Genomic DNA, 19155 nt, shown 5'->3' on the forward strand with positions numbered 1-19155 from the left:
AAACACTTCCCGTCATGTCTTCCCTCATACTTTGCTACCCAACTGCTGCATCAAATCGAAATGTATCTCTATCGCACCTGAACCAATAAAATGTTACCGACTCTAAGTCTCTTCGAAGATCATCTTTCTCGAGCCATCAATATCAAAAATACCCATTCGCAACCACAATTACTACACAATCACTTACTCTTCTTGAGTCCAAACTCATTGACAAGACATGAGAATTTAACTTGCCCCAAAATTTAACAACATGAAAGATCCTTCAAAACATTCACACTCGAGACCATACGTCACATCAAAATGAAAAATCAAGCGCCCAATGGACTTCCTTTACAATTCAAGGAAACACTTCTCGTCACATTCAAATCGTCTTAACACATCCCGCAGTTACATCATACTCATCACAAAGCCATTCCACCGCTCATCGAGCCACAAATTCCACTCGTAGGGGCATTACCAGACATATGAATTCAAATGTATAGGTTACAACTGAAGCTACCGAGCCAAAGCTACGGTTTAAACCTGGTCTCAAGTCCTGCAGACTAGCCCATCACCAAAACACATAATACACATCTCGAACCTCGTTCATAGAATCACAAGCCGGCGATGCACAACTGATACCGAGCGCTCATGTGCGCATACGAATACGTGGAAGGAATTCAAAGAGTTATGTTTCAAGCTGAATCAATTTCACACGATAGAATACAAGAAAGTGAAATTTTTCTCAGGGTTCTGCAGCCTCTCGAAGATAAGTACAGACGTCTCTGTACCGATCCGCAAGACTCTACTAAACCCGCTTATAACTCGTGAGACCTATGTAACCTAGGCTCTGATACCAAGCTGTCATGACCCAAACAAACCCTCTGTCGTGATGGCGCCTATGGTGGAACTAGGCAAGCCGACTCATTTCCAAAAGAAATTGATATTTTCATTTCAAAGATAATTTCAGTGCTATTTAACATAAAAACCTTCGCAAAGGAGTTCAAATCAAAACAAAAGTGCGGAAGGAAAAGCCCGACATCGGGGTGTCACTAGTCATAAGTATCTACTACAATCTATTTAACAATATCAAGGCTAACTCAGCCTGGAAAATAGCTAAATACAACTAGAGGAATATAAGAGGAAGAAGAGCAGGGGCTGCAGTCGCCAAGCAGCTACCTTGCTATCCCCGAGAAAATCTGTAACCAAAATAATCAACAACCGCTATCGTGTCCAGCTATACCTGGATCTGCACAAAAAGTGCACGGAGTAACGTAAGTATGCCAACTCAGTAAGTAACAACAATAAATAAAGACTGAGCAGTAGTGACGAGCAATAATGCAAACCCAGTTCCAGTAAAAATCATTTAAATATATTTGAATCAAAATATCTCGTTTAAACCCAGTTCCAGTAAAAATCATTTAAATATATTTTTCAATAGTTTTCAAACAGAGGAAAAATGCAAAGGTGAGCAAAAATGATGAAATCATAAACAGCTCCTCGAGCAAAACATCACTCATATACAGCCCCTCGGGAAAACCTCACATTCACTCGTACCACTCGGGCATACCTCACAATCACCCATGCCTCCCAGTCACTCGGCACTCGCACTCAGTAGGTACTTGCGCTCATTGGGGGTGTGTACAGACTCCGGAGGGGCTCCTTCAGCCCAAGCGCTATAATCTGCACGGACAACTCACGTGCTATAATAATAAAGTATGCTGCAGGCGGGCAGCCTCGATCCACACTCATCCTCACAATCAGGCCCTCGGCCGATATCAAACATGTTGCGGCGTGCAGCCCGATCCCATAAATATCCTCATAAATCAGGCCCTCAACCTCACTCAGTCATAAACCTCTCAAGCTACTCGGGCATTTCAGTAAAACAGGGTGCTCAACCCAAAACAACATTTATATGCATCAAAATAGAGTCATAAAACTGAGTTATGCAGTAAACAAGTGTAACCATGTCTGAGTATAGATTTTCAATCGAAAACAATGAGAGGATAGTAAGAAAAGGCCCTTAAGGGTCTAAACAACACTGGCACAAGGCCGCCCAAACATGGCATTCAGTCCAATTTACAGAAACTCTTTCTAAAACATATAAGTATCATATAGTTTTAACAAAGTATGCAACTTTACAGTTGCTACGGGACGGACCAAGTCACGATCCCCAACAGTACACACCCATACGCCTGTCACCTAGCATGTGCGTCACTAAAAATAATAGAATGATACAAAATCCGGGGTTTCGTACCCTCAAGACTAGATTTACAATCGTTACTTACCTCAAACCGGTCAAATCTCTACCTCGCAATGCTCTTGCCTCTGTACTCGGCCTCCAAATGCTCCAAATCTATTCACAATCAGTACAATACCATCAATATACGCTAATGGAATGAATTCCAATGGAAAAGATAAAAAATTAGACCAAAACCCGAAATTGGCTCAAACCCGGCCCCTGGGCCCATGTCTCGAAATCCGACAAAATTTACAAAACAAGATATCTCATTCACTCACGAGTATAACCATACCAAATTCATCAAAATCCGACATCGTTTGGTCCTTCAAATTCTTAAATTACTTCTCCAAAAATCCCAAGTCCTAACCCCTTATTTTCACTAATTATAATGACTAAACAACAGAAAATTACCATATATACAAGTATTAGGGCTCAAGCAACTTACCTCACTGATAGATCTTGAATCACCCTTCAAAAATCACTCCAAAAGCTCCACAAACCGACTTGAAAATGGTGGAAATGAACCAAGTTCGCGAAGCATTCTATTTATGGTTTCTGCCTAGGTTTTCGCACCTGCGGCTCTTTTTCTGTGCCTGCGGGACCGCACCTACGGTCTAGGTGCCGCATCCGCGAACTCCACTTAATTCCCCAGCTTCCGCACCTGCGCTCCAGGCCTCGCACATGCGGGCTCATAGGTGCGTCCAAATCCTTCGCGCCTGCGCTCCAGCCTTGGCCTCACATTTTTTTCCGCATCTGCACAGCAAATTCTCGCGCCTGCGAAAGCGCACCTGCGCGTTTCCTCCGCTTCTGTGAAGCCTGCCTAGCATCTCCCTTTCTGCATCTGTGCCCCAGGTTTCGCACCTGCGGGCTCGCAGATGCGACCTCCAACTCGCACCTGCGCAACCTGCCTAGCCTAGCATTGCCCGCACCTACGAACTCCCCACGCGCACCAGCGGCCTCGCACCTGCGACTCTTTCTTCCGCAGGTGCGAAAATAGTAGTAGCAGCAGCTTCAGCTGCATTTTCCAACTCTGACAAATCTGTTAACCACCCGGAATCACCCCGAGGCCCTCGGGACCTCAACCAAAAATACCAACAAGTCATATATCAACATACAAACTTAGTCGAACCTTCGAATCACTCAAAACAACATCAAATCATCAAATTACCCTCGGATTCAAGCCTAAGAACTTCTAAATTTTCAAATTCGGCAACCGATGCCGAAACCAACCAAACCACTTCCGAATGACCTCAAATTTTGCACACACATCACAAATGACACTACGAACCTACTCCAACTTTCGGAAATCCATTCCGACCCCGATATCAAATTTTTCAATGCCGACTGAAATAGCCAAATTTTCAAATTTCGCCAATTCAAGCCTAATTCTACCACTGACCTCCAAATCACATTTCGGACGCACTACTAAGTCCAAAATCACCTAACAGAGCCATCAGAATTGAAATCCGAGATCGTTTATACATAGGTCAATATTTGGTTGACTTTTTCAATTTAAGGTTCTAAATAAGAGACTAAGTGTCTCATTCCCCTCCGAAATCACTCCGGGCCCGAACCAACTAACCTGGTATATCATAATATAGCTTAAGAGCATAAAGGAAACAAAAATGGAGGAAATGGGGCTATAACTCCCGAAACGACCGGCCGGGTTGTTACACTAAATCACTTATTATTCTCAAGGCATAAAGAAGTCAAGATATATTGCTTTCATTTAAAATCACAGCACAAGGTTTCCTACTCCTAAAAAAAACTAACTATACCTGGTTCAAATAAAACTCTTGGAAAAGAACCGCGGTACAAAGAAAAACCAAGAATCAGAATAAAAACATCCTGTTTGAGCCTCTAACATTTGACAGACATCAAAACATTTTGCAATTTTTATATGAATTTAATGCTTCTTACCAGTGGATGGACAAGTTATACTGTGCAAAGTTAGTAACATTTATTTGAACTCTATCTCCTTCTCTAGCATATATAGTTGGCCCGGGAAATCTCCCATTAACTGTAACAATTGGTTTTGCATGGCACAATCTGCTCACATTTGCCACTTGAACCTGTAAAACACAGAAAGTTGGCCATGAGGAAAAGAAAAGAACCAAATGAGGGTATAAAACAAATCATTAGGTAAGAACCACACAGTAAACAAAAGAATATTTTTCTTGAAAATTGAAGACACTAACATCAAACTGATATTTCTTAAGGGCAGCCTCAGCAGGTAGACAAATGAAACAAAGAAATCCAATGACAAGGAAGCCTAGCAGTGGAAAGAAACTTGTCTGCTTTGCCATTTTTCTTAGCTAGAAGTTCTTAAACTACTGTGTGAATGGATGATGAGATAAGGGTACAAGTAAGAGGCATATTTATATAAGTTAAATGCCAGAGGCAAAAACCATTTATGAGTTTTTCGGTTTGTTAAGGGAAGAGGGGGTTGTAACAGAGATTAGGTAGAAAAAGATTTGAATGGGCTGTACTGCAAAGCTTTTAAGCAAAATACTGATATAGACATTTTGTGAGCCATTGACTAGCGTAGAGGCTAAAATCAAAGGCCACCATACTCAATCTAAAAAGGAAGGGAAGTTTATACAATAGCATATTAGTTTTGAACTTTAGCTTAACGGTAAAGAAAGACGTAAGCTCACTGTTTGGTGCTATTACATAAGGAGGTGGACGTTCATTAGTATGTAAAATGAGACAGACATTAATTCCTTAAGGAACATTAGTCTTAACTTCAGATTTTGCTTTCTGTCAATAATACTAATTCCTATCGAGTTCACTTCTTGTTTAAGAGCTGGTTTTACTTCTAAGATTTTGTTGCTTTTCTTCATTTCCTCGAATTCTTGGCCACGCTTTGCTTCGGGAAGCCTTAGATCTCACTTAAAATGTTCTGTTAAGATTTCCTTTTACGATGAACAACCTCTAGCTAATACCAGACCACTTATATATTTGTTGCAGAAAAATTCAAGTTGTGCAGCGTTAAAATGTTAAATGACCAGGTTTACTGCATTACATTTGATTAATACTAAAACAAAGCTAAGCAGTTGAATATTAATTTAAATCAATATGGCTGCTAAACATATTACGGTAATAATATGACGTCTTTTGGAGTATGAAGCATATTTTGCTTTTAGAAAATAAGAAATGAACCAAATCGATGTTTTCCTAAAACTAAGACAAATGTTCCCTATTTTATTTTATTTTGTTTCAAACTTTTCTCCAATATTATTTTTGAATATTTTCAAAACCAAACGTAATTGCTACTTTCATGCTCGAAATTTTTACTGTTAATTCTGTAATTTAAGATAAGGAAATAGAAAAGCAAAAATGGAAATATCACTTGAGAATCAGTTGTATTGTACATGTTAACTAGCGGGGTTGGTGAGTGAGTATAAGTTTTTATTTTTTTATTTTGGTGAAGTAGGTTTACATAAAAGGAATGACGTATTTTCCAGAAGGAATGAGTTGTTATAATTCTAGTTTATTTTTGGTAGGAAATAGGACTATCCCCTCACTCACCCCCCGTCCCAAACCCCTCCCACAAATTTAATCATTTGCATGCTATAAATCATCTTGCAAAATGGCCAATTAAATTAATCAAATAAAATAACATTATTTAATACTCAATGAAATTACAAATAGAAAGTTTTTGATAGGTGTCCATTCGAAGAATCCCAACGAGTTCATGGGAGAAATTAGAAGCTAGTGGTAGTTGAAAACTCAGCTTCATTGGCTGCTCAATCGTAGCAGTTGATATAGACATAACAAGGAAGGAAATTGCTAAAATAGATAAGTGTTCGTTGTGCTTTTATAATCTTGTAAACCTACTATAAGTATCACCATTTGTTAGACACTTTTTGATGGGTATTTTTGTGTGTGTGTGTGTAGGTGGGGGGGGGGGGAGGGGGCTTCTTTCTTACATCGATATCATTTAAAAAAAGTTTAAATTATATAAATTGAAGTGTAAGCTATTAGGGAGTTTAAAAGATAACTATAGGTATTTGTGCAAAAAATGTGAGATTAGTAACTTATAATAATAGAATACTTGTTGCAACGGATTAATATACTAATAATATGACAAGTTTTTAACACTACTAGTATACATTAGTTAAATTTATTATTATTTTTAAATTGTGATGAAATGGAAGCGTAAAAGACGATAGTGAAGAATGGTAAAAGATTAGAAGATATTTTGGTAGATGTAACCCTTCACTTCAAAAGTTCACGATGAAATTACACTTAGTTTTTCATGCTATTTTACAAATCAAACAAACGCTAATATTGCATTATCATTTGAGTCAACTACATTCTCAAATCAAAACATTGACTTTAAACTGCAAGATATTACTTACAAATTAACTTTGGGAACTTTATGCAGTTAATCAACCATTTCATAACAGAAATGCATTAAGATGTGCTTAACTATTTCGATTAATTTGAGAAACAACTCAAGGAGTGAGGCACAAGCCTCTCACCAGGATCGCCTTGTAGTTTATTTAAGAATGAGCAAAGACATTAGAGAAGTTTCACACCGTATTTGCCTCTTTTTCCCCCTTGGAAGTCAGCAAAATTATGTTTTAAAATTGAAGAATTTTCATAAACCACTACAATTAGAGACTAGTTACCGTACATAATTATACTACAACAACAACAACCCAGTATAATCTCACTAGTGGGGTCTGGGGAGGGTAGTGTGTACGCAGACCTTACCCCTACCATGAAGTAGAGAGGTTGTTTCCAATAGACCATCGGCATCCTTCCCTCCAAGAACTCCCCACCATGCTCTTTGGTTGACCGTACATAATTATAATTTGCCTAATTATCATTTGTAGCTACTATTTAATTGCTATCAGCTTGTATCACTTGTATTCAGATGCACAACGAATACGGCATGTGTCAACTGTATTCGTTCACACAACGAATACAACCAAGGCGAAATACAAGAGTGTATACAAAGGATACAACTTGTATCGATTGTATTCGTATCGATTCGTTCGCATAACGAATACAACCAAGACAAAATACAGAAATATAGAAAAATAAAATTTTAAGAATAGTAATTTTCTGAAAGTATAGTTACGAATGATAAATATAATGTATATATTTGTTGTGTCGTAATTTTTCTTTAAAAAATAAATAGAGAATGGCATTAGTAAGTTTCTGCTATTTGGGCTTTCCAGCAGCAGAGGAGGATGCAGCCCACTTTCGCACTGGATCTAACTTTTGACTAACAAGAACCTATTTCAAGCCCTGACTACAGAAAAACAGTCACATGAATCGAAAGTCCAATTCCGATCTATTAACATGAAGTATTAACCCAAATAGCCGGTCACCCAACCGATTAAATTAAAAATAACCGGTGGAGGTATGCATAATTTATATTTTATATATATATATATATATATATATAATCTACGTATAATGACTAAACAAAGTAAACAATGAATATGGGTGGCTATTTGTTTAAAGATCCCTATTAACAACAGTTGGACTATCCGGTCTGTCTGCGGCATATTGAGCTGCAACTTTCATGAGAAATTAGACTCATCAGTTTTGAGAAATTAACTTAAATAGGCGTCCACTCAAAAAAAAAAAAAAAGGCAAATATATAATAGATGTATACTAATATATATCGGGTGTCTCGAAGGGACATAGGCCCATCAATTGACGCATAAAGCAAGGTAAAATGTTTGTCCAACTTGAGTGTGGGTGTTTAAGTTATGTGCATTGACATTGTATGATATTGAGTTTAACTTACATACATAGCCCAAAAGAAATTACAGTAACCCTTCAAAAAAAAGTAAGATTTGCAATCTTGAAAATAAGGTAAGTTACTTGTTACAACATATAAAAGTGACCAGATAATATAAAAGTTATTTATATTATCAGGTGGTTATTAATTAAACTTGTAATTTTTGTGGTACACCTTATACAATAATGAATAACTATTCATAGCAAGTCTTATTTGGTAACTTGAAATAAAGTAATGATCTTATTATATTGGATTAAAGCACTGATAATGTAAAATTCTCTATATTACCTTGAAGTCGATGCATATGGCTAATTTTTCTGGGACTAATTTTAAGCATTTTATGACAAGTATTATGCAGTTCAGAGCAAATTATTCCTTTTCTAAGAACACCGAAAATCCTATATTGCATTACCTTATACCTGTCGAAGAACATGATGACAAATTAATATATATATTTACACGCGCGATAAGATTTTTGAGAAGCAGCGCAGAGGCCTTACTTTGCCTTCTATAAAATATATAAATATATGTTATATAGTCAGACCTCTCTATAACAACATCTCAAGTTTTCCTCATCACCGATTTGTTAAGTTATATTTTACCTCTCTATAACAGCTTTTTACCTATAACAACAACAATTATATTTATAGCAGAACACTCTTTGTAGAATTACCACTCTATAACAGCTATATCTAATCTTTAAGGTTACTAATAATAATTTTAAAAATATGCACACAATCTTTTCTATTGAACAAAGTTTTGACTGTATATTCATCCCAATGTATGAGTTAGTATTTGACTAATAAGCACGAAATTTACGGAAAAACTAATTTTAGAACTTGTGATCTGAAACAAAATCATACAAATTTGTGTAAATAAAATAAAAATTTTAAAATTAAACTATTTCTAAATAAGAAATTATAATATTTTTGGAATAAATTAAAAAAAAATATGACACATTATTTAAATAGAGAAAATAATAATAGAGGCTATGCAATTCTAGTTTTGGTTGTGGTCAACATCGGCCTATATGTCATAACAGCTGCACTTGCTTCGTTGGGGTCAGTAGTCATCACTCTCTGATCTCTGTTATTATACAAATTCAAATAGCAACAGATGATCCAGCTAATACCACTTCCCAAGCTTTCAAAACATAGCAGAAAATAAAGACAATGCAAAACCTGACATATACTATATCCAATTAGGTTGCGCCCATAGGCTAATCAATTATTGAAGTAAATGAATTCCAAGTATTGCAATATTCACTATTCTTTTGTGACTGTTGTGTATATATATATATTCGTTTTTCCTCCAAAATGTTGTATATATATAGTCGTAAAAGTGCAATCTGCCCTTGAACGTGCCTATAAATATTAACCTTTTCTTTTGAGTCTATAAGTAAATATCTTGACCTTTTCATGAACATGCACGCACTCCTTATCAGATCTCTCTTTGTTTTTATCGTTTGATGATTGTATCTTTTGTACCATTCCTTACAAATAACAAAGTCTGAACTTAGTTGTAAGTTTTGACATATAATCAGCAGACACAAAATTGAGAGCGAGAGTCACACTATTGTCTGTTAATCATAATTTTCATCAAATTCATGAACGGATGCTCGTAGCTTTTCGATAATAGATGCTCCTATTATATACAGAAGTGTATAAGATACAATGATACCCATTTTGGTGATTTAAAATATAATACTACATCCGGTTCATATGTTATAATATGTGTTTTAAGCGTTTTGAACATTTCTTAAGAAAATACATGTCATAATTTTAGTCACAAGAGTTTTTGTTTAAAATCTCATTTATCTCTCTTAGGTGTCTCACTTAATTGACACTCTACTAATTAATTTAATGGAGCACTTAGGGAATATGGAGAAGTTAATAATATTTTATTTCACTTTTGCACTATTTTCTTATTAGTCTGTTCCAAAAAATGATATATTCTTACATTTCTTCTACGAGAAGTATTTGTCACACAAATGGTATGACACGTTTAAAATCACAATTCAAAAGTTTTATAGCAACACAAATATTATACTCTCTCTGTTTAAAAAAGAATAAACTTATTTCCTTGTTAGACAGTTTCAAAAAGAATGAACCCTTTCTAAATCTGGAAACTAATTAAACTTTAAAATTTTCATTTACCTTTAATGAGATAATTTATAATCACATAAATATTTATGAATTGTTTCATATCACAAATTATTTTTTTTAAAAAAAATCTTAAATTCCGTGTCCAATCAAATAGGTTCAAACAAATTGAACGGAGTGCAAATTTTACCAGCTTTTCTTTTTTTATTAAATTTTGTACCAAGTCAAATTATAAACAAAATAAAAATATATCTTATTTTTCTAATACGTCAAAGGTATTTAAGTAAATCAATTTATTAAAATGTAAAATTTAAAATAGTTGGGAGGATTAGATCTCTGTCACTATCAGTACGTATATATATAGTGAAAGAGACATTTGAACAAAGGCAATGCTGCTAAGCAGGAATAAGAAATGACACACGCGACTCCAAAAAGTGAAAAGGCAGACCACCCTCGTGATAGTGAATACATTAGTAGTTAGATTTAAGTGTTTGACTGTTTGTGACCACAAAAACAAGCCGTTATGTTTAAGGCTCCCAACTCCCAATTTAAATCATGTATATATGCATGCACTTATTAATACGAGTCTACATTTATCAATCTACGAAGTGCATGCTTTTAAGCCTGTTTTTAGAGTATAGTTTTGCACAAACTTCACGAATTTTGTAGCGCTTTTGACTAGCTCTAAGACCTAAGGGGATTTAAACGGTGTTTGGATTGGTTTTTAAGTTCGTCAAATCAGTTTTTAAGTTCTTTTTAGTTTTTTTTAGTATTTGACAAAGTTAAAAAGTACTTAAAATAAATTTAAAACTGCTTAAAACAACCAAAAATAATAAACTGGACAATCTCAACTTATTGCTTTTTAACTTAAAAATTATTTCTGCTGAAAACCATTTTTTTAAAGCTAATTCAAACGGGCTCTTAGTCTTCTCAAAGAAAAGATTATATGATTCCATATTGAAAGGGAAAAAAAAAAGAGATATGTATCCCAATTGAAAAATTGATATCTTTTCCTTTAATATTTCTTTTTCAAGTTGCATAATTCCTTCTTTTCCAAGGAGGAATTGATTTTACCTATTCCAAAACAGTTTTTCTATTTACTTGGTTTTTGAGGTGGTATGTGCAACCATTAACAAGAGCTTCGTTTTTTTCCAAAAAAAAAACACTCTTTAAAGTAAAATGCTTTATTGCTAGTAAATTTACTTTTCTTAACTACATGTTTTTACTTTTTTCTCACAATTAGTGTGGCGGCAACAAAAAGAAGGGGAAAAGTTACTGGTCTTAGGTAAATACCAAGGTAATTGAGAACTGAAGTAAGAAATATACGTATAAGAAATACATTTCTCCAAGTATACATACACTATTACTCCCTCCGTTCATTTTTAGTTATCACTTTTGACTTTTCACTTTATTTAAGAAAAATAAATGAAGTATACATTTTGCTATTTTACTCATAATAATGATAATCCCTTTAGTCTACTTTAATTGATTTTTTGGCTATTTTTTGTGGTCCACGCTATTTGATATTTTCATATATCAAGGAGTTAATTTCTTTTTTTTTTCAAAGTGGCCCTAGGAGTAAAGAGCCTAGGAATATTTGTTATATTTTCAATGTACAAATTAAGGTTAATATGGTTAATTTTATTATTAATTAATTCTAAAAAGTGGATTCCTTAATATGTGTGAAAACAATCCAAAAAAATCAATTAAAGTGTGCCGGAGGGAGTAAAATTTTAAAAAGTTTTGAAAAATAAGTAATTAATAATAAGGGTAAAATAAAAAAATAAGATAACCTTTCTCTTGATCTGCTTAAATAGATAAATAAAAATAAAAATATATTTTTAATATATTGGACAAGCAAATATAAAAAGAAATATAGTTTCTTATTCGGAAAGTGCAAAAAATATCATCATATTAGATGGAGTTTAGCTTTAACTATTTGGGTACGAAAGCCGGTTCCATGCATTTGTCTAATTATTTATTAAGCTGATATATCACTCCTAAAACTACTGTAGGATCCTAATGATTAAATTTTTTTGAATTTAAAAATGTTATCACATTCATGTTTACCCGTAAAATAGTACAATTGAATTTATACGTGGTTTATAGATAAGTGAATCGATTTGATCCCAAAATGATAAATAAATTAAATAAGAATGTAAGATTTAGCGTTGAATTGAGATAAAATAACAGAAAACTTGGTTCTGGGAGTAGAGCTTCCAAAGACAATAATAGCGATCTTAATAAGCAAGAAGATAAAATATTATTGAGTTTTGAATACTATATAGCATAAGCTTGTTAGAAAATTCGTGTCCTTTACAATGGTTGTTGACCTCATTATTTATAGTTGCTCACGGGGAACAAGGTCCTAGGATCAAGCCGCTCTTAAATGACAATTATGGGGACCATTGAAGAATGTGTAACGGTATGCTATGAATGTCACATTCTCTGTAACGGACTACGTACTTAATGCTATAGAATATTCTTCATTAAATATTATCGGGTAACAGACATTTATTTTGTCTTTATGAGCAGCATTCCCTTTGGGAACAAACGAGATTGTTGCCCTTGGATTTGATTGCCATTTACCTCGCTTTCCATCTACCTTCGGCTCCACGTATTGCTTTAGTATGCGGACATTTAATATGAACATATTTTACCCTATACAGATAGTCCCTCTGCTTTCCGGTGGTCCATCCTTGTGTCACCGGGAAGTTGGTGAAAATACCAATACCTTTCTTGGCGGGAAATTTTTTGACCCCCCTGAAAAGTTTTTGATGCTTGATTAGATGCACGTCTCTCCGCATTTAATTTTTCGAACATGCGTCATCCCACAATTCAACAACACTTTCACCGGTTCTCGAGGTAATCATGGCCACGAGTTTAGCTGTCTATTCCTTTACTTATATGCTTCAACCTTCTTCTTTTACACTTCATAATTTTCTAAACTCTCTCAAACTCTCTTTACTTAACTCGCACTTGTTTTCAACTTCCTTTAATCTTCTTCTTCAAAGAAAAACCCTTACTTCTTTCTGATAACTATGGCCTCCTCTTCCAAAAATTTTAGTTCTTCAAAGAACAGAGAAAACACTGATGATAATGCTCCTCCTACAGTGAGCACCATTATCCCCAGAAGGCTTACTACAACTAAGGACTTCGAAGAGAAGTGTCTTTCTGCTAATCCCTGCATATGGGTTGTTGGTGTATATCCTTCTTCCATCCGTCCTTCTAGCATCCATGCTGTGAAGGAAGACTGTGGTTGTCAAGATTTGAACATCATCGCTCCTGACCTAGCGGAGCGGGTAACCTTCTCTAAGAAGGGTTTTATGTATGTTTACACGTATCCCTTTACTTTGGGACTGTTATCATTGAGCAGGGGATTTGACTCTGTTATCTTGGATGTTTGCTTTCGTTACCAAGTCTGTTTGGCACAGGTGAACCCTTCTGTGTGGCGGACGGTTGCCTGTCTTCAGCGTCTATGCCAGGAGATGGGGGAAGAGCTATCCCTGGCTCGACTGATGAATCTTTATTCCACCAAGATTTTCGCTGGCGGAATGATAAACTACAGCAACCGCGGTCACCATGCTTTGCTCATCAACATGGACGATAACAATGACTGTGGATAGATGGAGCGGTTAATTGCAGTTACTTCCGATGTAAGTGCTTCCTCTCGGAGTCCCGGGCCAGAGAACAAGCAACAAAAAAGGTGATATTCCTCCATGGTCGAGGGCAAGAATAAAAAGGAGAAGAGCGCCTCAGACACTCTGGTGATCGATGATGATAGAGGAGCCAGTGATGAGGGGGCTTCTCTATATAGAAGACGACGACTTTCATCAGCTCAACATAATGCTCAATTTGTTGAGCTAGTTACACCAAAACGATGTCCAAACGCTCGGGGAGGGGGAGGGGGAGGGATATGATATAGTGGAAGATGCCAACTCTCGCTTCCGAGTCCCAAATTCCTAGTACCGTGAGGCTGGGTACCTGGTCTCTTCCGTCTTCGGTTGATGACCAACCAACAACTGGCACTAGAGGTGTACATGGGTCGGGTTGGTTCGAATTTTCTAATTAGCAAACCAAACCAATTATATCGGGTTATCAAATCTAAAGACCAAACCAAACCAATTAAAGTCGAGTTTTTAAATCTCAATTTTTCTCGGGTTTTTTAGGTTTTCGGGTTGTTTCGATTTTTTTTCATAAAGTCTTCATAGCACAAAACATAAAATTTGTGCTCCAAATATTTCTTTAATCCTAGTAAAACAGAATTATATAAGGTATTTTGTAGTAAAATAACATAAATATGAGATGATTCATAGCATTATACTAAAATATTCAACAATAAAGATGAGAAAATCACATAAAATAAATATTATTAATAAGCCATAATGAAAATAAATATAATTTAAAATTACTAATAAGTTGCTAAAATAAGTATGACTAATAATTACTATTATTTACATGACTAAACACTAAAAGAAAAATAAGTTATGCATTTTATCTAAACCATAGAAAAACTAAAAAAAATAGATATCTAATACTATTTTCATTAGTAGTACAATTGAATTGAATGTCTTTTATTATCATTAGTATTGATTTGATTTTGGTTTAGGATTTATTTAAGTTACTAACATATATAGACTATAAAACTTATTGGAGCATCCAAAAATTATAAGTCCAAGCTTGAAATAATACGTTAAAAGATAAAATTATGAAAACGCATAAGAAATATTTATAAACTACACTACAATAAACATTTTCATGTATTAAATATATTTAAAACTTCTATACATATAATGTCGGGTTGGTTTGGTTTCAATTTGACTTTTTTTAGTTAAAATCAAACCAAACCAAATATCGTCGGGTTTTCTTTCCCAACACCAAACCAATCAAACCAAACCATAGTCGAGTTTTTTTTCTCGGTTTGACTCGGATTATCGGGTTGGTGCGGTTTGTCTATTTCATTTGTACACCCCTAACTGGCACTGCTTTTGCCGAAGTTGTTTCTCAACCTACAATGCTATCAGCTTCATCTCCCTCATCGCCAACTTTGCCTTGGCCACTAGCAACTGCTACATCATTTCCACCAACGACAGTCTTCCGAGATGAGGATGTCCCTCTTCCCCAGTCACCAGTTCATGGGAATTTAGGACATAACTATTTTGCCTCCCCCTCCCCCCAAAGATCCTTAGAGGAGAAGGAGTGTTTCCCTCTCGGTTTCTACTGGATGCCATTTATTGTCCTCACCGGTGGAACTTGCTAATTATCTGAAGCTAGAGGCTTCAGAGAAGGATATGAATAAAATATAGTCTCTCTCGGGAGATTGTACGGTGAACAATGCCATGCACAATACATCGGCGGTATGATCGTTGTTCCCTCTGTTGTTTTTTCTATCTTTGTTACGGCAGGGTTTTTAATTTGTACTTCTATTTTGTAGGCCAACTTCCCTGTTTTCTATGGCCTTCAGAGGTTGATCCCTGACAAATAGAAACTCACCTCCGAGCGGGATCAATTGTTGGCCGAGCGGGATCAAATTGTTGCTCGCTTACTGGAACTGGAAGCACAAGCCGCTGAGGCCGTTGAGTTGGAGGCTTGGTTGCATCAAAGCGAGCAATAGGTAGTGACCCTCAGCCAAGAGGCCTCCCTGTTAAGGGTACAATTTAAAGAGGCTAAGGCAAAATGGTTTGAGGTCCAAAATATCGTTCTTGCTGCTGCCGATCGTGAGGCTACCTCTACTAAAAGACTGAATAATTTGGAGGCAGCCTTGAACTCCAAAACTGAAGAAGTTGCTGCTACTGAGAAGAAGTATACCCGGTTGGAAGAGAGTCATAATAAGGTCATAGAGCATAATAATGTTTTTAACTCTACTATCCGTGACTTTGATGATAGACTCCAGGCCACTAGATCTGCGCGGAATAACCTTTCGACCGAGGTTGACCGGATTAAGGAAGAACTTCAGCATCGACCGGCTTCTCTTATTGTTGAAAAAACATATCCTATGTATATCATTTAGATAAAAACCTTGGAAGAGGCCAAAACGGGCATTATTGACCTTGATGCCACAATCGCCAAGGCCCATGAGCTGAAGTCAATAGCTGGAAGGGGTCTCCTAGTCCAACCCGATGCGACCCACTCTTCTCTTTCTGGTTTCGAGTTCTCGGGAACTGAAGAAGAACCTGAAGGGGGAGATGGTGAAGGCCAAGATCTTGAGTTGGCGGCAGATCCCCCTACTTCTCCTAGGGGCGCGAATACTTCTCTTCACTCGGATTCCGGGGATGCAGTAGTTTAGCTTTTGCTTTCTTTGCTTTTCTTTTCCATACTTTTGTATTTGTGCTGCTTGGAACATTCATTATATATAAAAGTTCTTTTCGTTTAATCATTGCGTAAATTTTTCTTTTTTACATCGAGCTAATAAATTCTTTAGGTGTATTTTTCCCCAATAGCATTTGGATTTCGGGCATAAGTTATTTCGGAGTCAACACTTTTACCGTGAGGGGTTCATAAGAGAGGGACCTCTTATGTTTACGGTGCTCTTGAAGAGGACGTCTCATGTTCATTACGGTACTAGCATTTGAAGTACTCGTTCAACTTTCAAATGATAAAATTAATTTACCGTTCGGGCAAGAAACAAGATAAAATAAAAGGACTTTAATTTACTCCTTCCATTTTCAAAAGTACATAAGCATTTGTTGTGCTAAAACGAAATTTCCATTACTTGTGGCTATATTGTACAACTTGTTTCTACAAGGTTGGCCACGTAGTCCCCGGTCCTGATGATACAACTTTATTCTTAGATTTTGTAGTCCCGGTTGATGTGTAAATCATGTTTCCGTATTCTCATATTATTCCCCCTAGTGTTCGAATGCGAAGAATGCGAATTTGAACACTAGAAGACTTGATCCTTTGAAGATTCCATTAGTGAATGGTTGGATAATCTTTGGTTCAATAGAAAACTTCGTTTCCCGTTGGGAACTTTGCTATAGAGCCAAAGATTACCTAACCACCCCTAGTGACTTGCACTCGTGAACGGTCGGGTAACCTTTGGCGTGATAGCAAGCTTTGTCTCCCGATAGGAACTTCGCTATAGAGCAAAAAACTATCTAAGCATTCTGTAGTGGCTCGTTGCTTGCATGCCTTATCATTTAAAGGTCTTACTTCTGCTGACGAAACTTCCTTCGTAGTATGGTTTCCGTTGCTGCCTCATTAAAAACCCTGCCAGAAAAACCCAATTTGGACAAAAGCTGGGTGAAGAGAAAAAGAGTACAGAATATACTTTCAGTATAGGCAGTTGATGGTAGGCTATAATCTTATGTTTTAGTCGTTTATCGCACTCTATTTTACTGTATTTTAATTGCTAATGTTTTGCACTAATTATGTATTTTATGCCTTGTAGGAGTGATTCCGATCTATGTAGATGTTATGGAATGAATTCAAGCTATTCTGGAGCTTTGAAGTCTGAGTAAAAAGCCAAAGGATTAAGTCGGGATCAAGTTCGGGGATCAACGGATGATAGTGGAACGAAACGAAGAACCGAGCAGGCATATTGTGCAGTATCCAGTAAAATGCATATAACGTTTCGCTTGGAACTCCGTTAAGGCTCTACAATATATCGTTGGAAATCTATTTAAAAGGGCTATATCTTTCATATTTTATGTTTTACCAAATTCCCAACTTACCACCCAGGTGCGCGACCAAGTGCGCGATCGCGCACCTGGGCGCACGCTTGGGGCAGAACAATGTGCAAAATGCGCGACCAAGTGCGCGATCGCGCATATCCTGTCCGGGAAAAGTCCTACTTCGCTAAGAAAGGGTAGTTTCGTTCGAGATTTGTTTTGGGGGCGGATTAAATACCCCCAAACACTATTTTTGACACACCTTAGACCTAGGGAAGCTTAGGCGAAGAAGGAGAAGCAAGAGCACAAGGATTTCATCCTTCCTTCCTCACTCAAATCCGGGTTTGGATTGTATTTATGTTTTTCTCTATTTTTGTTTCATTTGTGAAGAACTCCTCCATATCTATGGAGTAGAACCATTTGGGTTTTGATGGATTTAGTATATTGATGGTTGTTTGTGGATTATAACTCTATGTTTATGTATTTGAATCATTTTTGGAAGATTTAATTGTTGCATCTATGTTCACTTGTTCTTGTAATTGAAATAGGCATAACTTGTGATATATTTGCACTATGTTGTTGGTTGAGTTCATAGATTCTTCTAAGTATGTGCACGCGGGGGACTTGTGCTTCTTTTGAAACACAAACGACTCTCGGCAACGGATATCTCGGCTCTCGCATCGATGAAGAACATAGCGAAATGCGATACTTGGTGTGAATTGCAGAATCCCGTGAACCATCAAGTCTTTGAACGCAAGTTGCGCCCGAAGCCATTAGGCCGAGGGCACGTCTGCCTGGGCATCACGCATCGTGTCGCCCCCCGCACGCCGCGCCCAGAATCATGGGCGTGGTGGTGTCGTGGGGCGGATACTGGCCTCCCGTGTGCCCCGAGCGCGTGGTTGGCCTAAATGCGAGTCCACGGCGACGGACGTCATGACAAGTGGTGGTTGAAACTCAACTCTCGTAATGTCGCGGCTACGGCCCGTCACACGTTTGGGCTCCCTGACCCTTATTGCGCTTAGGCGCTCCGAAAGAGGCTAGTTGAATCCTTGATTAAACCTAGTTAGGAGGATAATCGAAAGAGGTTTTCCTAAAGACCAATCCATTATGAATTCTTGCATATCTTCACCGAGCTTAAATTGGTTCATATTGTGAGGTTGAAACTTAATCGAGAGAGGAGTTTCTATTAAACTTTGTACTGATAATTAAGTGAATTCGAGAGACTCACTTGAACATTAGAAGTGAAAATCTAGAGTTAGATCCCGAACAATTATCTTGCACCTATCCTATCAACCCATATTTTCTCCCATTGATAACTTCCTTGCTTACCTTTGTTGAGATTATCATTAGTCAATAGTTGTAGATTTTAGATTATTAATTATATCCTCCTGGATAGCAATCTAGCTACAAACTACGATAATACTGTTTAAATCCAATCCATGTGGATACGATATTATT

General features: G+C 36.6%; 1 long non-coding RNA gene and 1 other non-coding gene across 3 annotated transcripts; one reads left to right on the forward strand and one right to left on the reverse strand.

Moving 5' to 3' along the window:
- Positions 1-906: 906 nt before the first annotated feature.
- LOC107792405 (uncharacterized) lies at positions 907-4669 on the reverse strand. 2 transcript variants are annotated; one of them, XR_012701520.1, is made up of 4 exons: positions 4420-4669; positions 4142-4293; positions 2268-2335; positions 907-1228 (listed from the first exon to the last, which is right to left on the reverse strand). It is a non-coding gene; the product is annotated as an uncharacterized LOC107792405 (long non-coding RNA). The 2 variants fall into 2 exon arrangements; XR_012701521.1 differs by lacking the exon at positions 2268-2335 and having other exon boundaries at positions 4420-4661.
- A 13676-nt stretch (positions 4670-18345) lies between these two features.
- On the forward strand, positions 18346-18501 carry LOC142172348 (5.8S ribosomal RNA). Its single transcript, XR_012701709.1, has one exon. It is a non-coding gene; the product is annotated as a 5.8S ribosomal RNA (ribosomal RNA).
- Positions 18502-19155: the final 654 nt, after the last annotated feature.

This window comes from Nicotiana tabacum, chromosome 17 (genome assembly GCF_000715075.1).
Source record: "Nicotiana tabacum cultivar K326 chromosome 17, ASM71507v2, whole genome shotgun sequence".
NCBI classification, from domain to species: domain Eukaryota; kingdom Viridiplantae; phylum Streptophyta; class Magnoliopsida; order Solanales; family Solanaceae; genus Nicotiana; species Nicotiana tabacum.